This window comes from Octodon degus, unplaced genomic scaffold, assembly GCF_000260255.1.
Source record: "Octodon degus isolate 3935 unplaced genomic scaffold, OctDeg1.0 scaffold00149, whole genome shotgun sequence".
NCBI lineage: Eukaryota > Metazoa > Chordata > Mammalia > Rodentia > Octodontidae > Octodon > Octodon degus.
In genome coordinates, this window is record NW_004524725.1 from 900,133 (window position 1) to 905,164 (window position 5,032).

General features: G+C 43.9%; 1 protein-coding gene across 1 annotated transcript in view; it reads left to right on the top strand.

The window, feature by feature from the left end:
* The window catches only part of Mtmr12 (myotubularin related protein 12), a 97,592-nt gene that overhangs the window by 431 nt on the left and 92,129 nt on the right, over positions 1-5,032 (top strand). The window lies entirely within an intron of this gene.

Here is a 5,032-nt window from a genome sequence, read left to right on the forward strand (position 1 = left end):
ACACGGAGGGCTGCGTGGTCCGGCCCCGCGAGGGCCCGCCGTGCGGGCTGTGCCCAGCGCCCGCTGCCTCGGCCTGCGCCTGCTGAGTGCCCTTTGACGCCGCTGGCGGGACACCGCGCGCCGCCTCCCGCCGTCCATCCGCGGTGCGGGGGAGCGGGGCTCGGCTCTGTCTCGGCCGCGTCTGCTTCTGCCCTGCCGCACCTTTCCTCTTCCATCTCATCTCCTGCAGTTGTGCAGTTTTTGGTAAGAAGTTCATTCACCCAGAAAATGTTTCTGAGCACCCACTGTGTGCCAAGCACTGTTCTAAACGCGCGTGATGTACGTCAGTGAGCAGAACAAAGATCGCTGCTCTTCGCGAACTTGTATGAGGAGGGAAAGGAGAAGCAGAATGAGCCGTCTGTAGTATACAGGCACACTGTATGGTACGTTAGAAAATAAGTACGGGAAAGGAAAGCGTCGTTTTCATCTTTGCGGAGAGAGCGCTCGAGCCAAGACTTGAAGGAGGCGCGAGGTTCAGGCAGGGTGGGCAGCGATGTGAGGTGGGAATAAGTGTGGCGCCTTGGAGGGACCGGAAAGCGGGCTCCGCGGAGGCCCGCGGTGCCGGGAGAGGCGCGGGTTGGGAGCGTGGGGAGTTCTCAGCTCCTGTCGAGGGCCTCTGGAGGGGTAGCTTTTAATCAGGGCCTGATAGATGTCTTTGCATTTTGGGTTTGTGTTCTTCCTGGAGTCTGTTGCTCAGCGACCTGCAGAAGCATTACCAAACGTGTGACTCAGTCTGTTTCCCCTGTTTCCACCTCTAAGGCAGCGAGACAGGTGGGTAGTGATTGAGAGATCTTGATTTGAGGCTGCTTCTGCCCAGAGGGCCTGAAACCTTTGCGTTTGTATCTTCAAAGTCTAGATGACTGGTGGAGAGTATTTTTTAAGTGGATCCTATTTTTAGCCTTAGTTTTCAAATAAAAACCACTTCCTCTATTAGCGCTTGATATGGAGTTGGGGGGTCATCTTAAATTTTCATATAGTTTCTCTTCTTGTATCACGTTTGTAAGTAGTGTGGTCAGATTCCCTTTTTTGCAGAGCCTGGTTGAAGGGTAGCTGATCTTTAACCTTTCCTCTTCAGCGGAATTAAATTTACAAGTGGAAAATGTGGCCTGAGTTCAAGAATGTTCAAAATCTTCATCCACAAAATGTACGTTATAATAGACATGTTTTCACCCCTTGCTCACAGTGCATAAGTGACACAATTCTTTTGAAGGGATAATTGGGGGAAGGGAGTGGTTCAGCCCCCAAATAAGCCTGAAGTGATAGCATTTTTCAGATCCTTAAGATCTGTCAATTTTTGTTTTCTTGCATTAAAATGCAGATGCTGTCCTTTTTTTGTTGTAGTTTGCAACAGGATAGAGCTCTCACCTAAATTGTGATTTTTTTTTTTTTTCCTTAAAACATGGGTGGGAGGAATGAGAAAGCAATTTAAGTGTGTAGCTTTGTTCACCAGCCCCTTAAGGAGAAATGCATGTGAACATCCTTGAGGCATTGCTTCTAGGTCCAGAGTCCTGATTTGGTAAATTTCTTCCTCCTAGTAGGAAGAATAGCTCAACATTTCTGGACAGGGTCACCCTCTACTTTCTACTCCTTTCTCTCATTATATACTTTATTGCCATTCATATGTATCTTGCTATTACTCTCTCCCTCTCTGTCTGTCTGTGGTTTTTGCAGAGTTCTTGTTGGTTTTTTTGTGGTATTGAGATTGAACCTAGGGCTTTGCATGTGCTCCTCATGTTCTTTACCACTGAGCCACACCTCCAGCCCTGGCCCTGTCACCTCTTTTCTTTTGCATTACGTTTACTAGATGAGAAATTGGAGTTTCTTCGATTTTTTTTTTTTTTTTTTTTTTTTTTTCCTTTCTTTCTGGGGTTTTTTTTTTTTTTTTTTTTTGTAGAACATAGAGCCACCTAGGTACCTTTAGGCCTTGTGATGAATGATACCTGCATCTGGTGATAAGCATTATTGACTGATCAGATCTTGGAAGGCTTGGTGGCACCTATTTTCCGTATCTAAATAGTCTATCAAGAGTCAGCACTTGATTTTCAAAACAAAAATACTTAGGTGGCTAAAGTGTTTGAAAATGATGTTATTAAACATGATAAGCCTTTGTCCGCCCTTGGATTCTGAAATGACTGGCATTTGATAGCCTGATATGAGAGGTAATAGTTAATTCCACCTTTTAAAATTGAATCTCTGCCAGATTAACCTGACCTCTTCTGTCATTGATTCTCCAAAGTCAGTGAACGTGACTGGTAAAATCTTGAACTGTAATGTAGGACCTTTGGTCATGATTTCTAAACTACTGAGAGAGTTAACTAGTAAATTGGCTCGGAAAGTTGAGATGTACTGGACAGAGGAATCAGGGGCCATCTTGGTACCTGATGGCTGATACTTTAAAAAAAAAATCTTAGCATCCCCATCTCAACTCAGCCACAGACGCGGGGTGCAAAGGTCATCAGAGCTTCTGTTCAGGGGAACAGCTGGGTGCTGAGCTCTGATTCATGGAGGGATCTGGTTATAGTTTGGGTACCATGTCCACCCCTCATATTACAGTAAAACACCTGTTTAAAGTACTGTTACGTCAAAAATCATAAGTGTTCATTGTAGAAAAATAAGTAAAAATATACAATAATAGCTTAAAATTTATAAAGCTATTGTATCTTATCACACTTATATATAAATAGATACATGTGTGTTTAATTCATTAAAATAGGATTAATCTTGCCAATTTTTTTTTTCCTGTCTTTTTTTGACAGGGTCTTGCTGTTCAGTTCAGGCTGGCCTTGAGCTCATTCTGTAGCCCAGGCTGGTCTCAAACTTGCAAGGATCTTCCTGACTCAGCCTCCTGAGTGTTGGGATTACAGGTGTGTGCCATCATGCCTGGCTTGTATTCTGCCCAAATGTACTGTACATTAGACATTTTTCTGTGTCAGTGCTTAAGCTACATTATCATTTTAAATTAGACCCTGGGAGGCTGAGAATATAGTTCATTGGTATAGTGCCTTCTTGGCAACCACAAGGTCCTGAGTTTTATTTCCAGTACCCCCCAATAAATTAGATCCTTGTTCCTCAACAGAAATACACAGCATGATAGGGAGAGGTTATGTGGCACAAGCAGCCACAGTAGCAGATCTCAAGTGGCTTTCCAAGGAGAAATCTTTGGGGGCCTGCCCCTTAGCTCAGTTCTTTAAGTGGCTGCTTCCACAAAGCAGTCAGGCTCAGGTTGCTGTGGTTCGATCCCCACAACTCAAGCCAGCCAAACCTGCCCGGAAAGCATTCGGAGGAAAAAAAAAAATCCTTCCGGGGAGAAATCTTTGTTGCTTAGGGGCATTTCTGACTCTTAAAGGCTGTCATTTCTCAGCTCACTTAACCTTGAAGATGTCAGCGCTGGTTTGGTGGAAATGTGTAGGGACTAGACCCTGAAGTTTTAGGGAGTCAGGCATGGTGGCACACATGTGTAATCCCAAAACTCTGAGAGACTGAGGCAAGAGGATTCCAAGTTGAAGGCTGGCTGGGGCAACTGTCTCAAGGTCCTGTCTCAAAATAAAACAAACAAAAAAAAGATCTGTGTGATGTGTCTCAGTATGAGGGCTCTGGATTCAATCTCTTGTACAGAAACAAAAAAAAAAAAACAAAGCAACTAGATTGTCCTAAAAGACAGTTTTGATTTAAAAAGAACCCATTCCATCTCAATAGGGAGTTAAATAATAACTTCAGGACACTTAATGTGTTCGTAATAGTGACTTGGAAAAATTTTACTTGTTTAGCTTTCAAGATGTTACTGTACTAGTAATTACAAATATAGATAAATGTACTTTTAAAAAAAATTTTATTTGTGTGTGTGTGTGTGTGTGTGTGGCCAGCTCAGCCCACCAGGGGGCGGGGCTGGCTGGCATGTGGTGCTGGGGGATTGAACCGCGGTCCCTGTGCTTTGCTAAGCTTGTTCTAAGTAGGTGCTTTAGACCACTGAGCCATCTCACCAGCCCTACTTTTTTGATAAATGTACTTTTTTGTGTGTGGAACCGGGCATTGAACTCAGGCCCTTGTGCTTGCGAGGCAAACACTTATTCTACTGAGCTATCTCCCTGGCCCAGTACTTTCTAATAGAGTGTAGATCAGTATTTGAGGTTTTTTCTTTTTAATTTTGAGACAGGGTCTCACTATATAGTTCAGGCTGACCTTGAGCTCACTTTGCAGCCCAGGCTAATCTCAAATTTACAGTGATCCTCCTGCCTCAGCCTCCTAAGTGCTGGGATTACAGGCGTGTACCACCATGCCTGGCGGTCAGTGTTTGATTTGAATATCCTAATAATAGCTGTCAGTACTTATTTTGTGAATTTTTAGTTTGGAAGAAAATTTTCTTCCTACTCCCCTACATGTTCTCCCTCCATTACACAGATAGGGAAACTGAGGTCCTGCAAGGTTAAGCTGCACAGCTCAGGAACAAACTGGTTGCAGAAGGAATTGTCCTTTAAAGATCTACAAGTGTTAGAGGCCAAGCCAGGCCAACAGGAGCTCTGGAAAGGTTTTGCTTTTGTTTAGTGCTGGAGATCAAACTCAGGGCCTTATGTTTGCTAAGCATTGTTTTACCACTAATCTATATCCCCTGCTCCAGGAAAAGATTCATAGAGGGTGGGAAGGGGTCCAGGGAGAGCTCAGTAGATTAAGTGCCTGTCTGGCAAGCACAGGGTCCTGAGTTCAATCCCTGGTGCCACAAAAAAAAAAAATAATAATAATAATTAAAAACAGTGAGAGTGGGAAGGAAGGGCAGGGGAAGAAATAAAAACTGAGAACAGGGAAGAAAAGTTACCAGAGCCAATTTTGTTATTTTTCTATGTTCTCGTGTTTCATTTATTTCTCAGGGAAAATAATGCATCCTATTGCCTCTTCCTCATTTAAGTCCATTTTTTTTTTAAATTTTATTTATTTATTTATGTGTGTGTGTGTGCGCGTGCGTGTGGCCAGCTCAGCCCACCAGGGGGCGGGGCGGCTG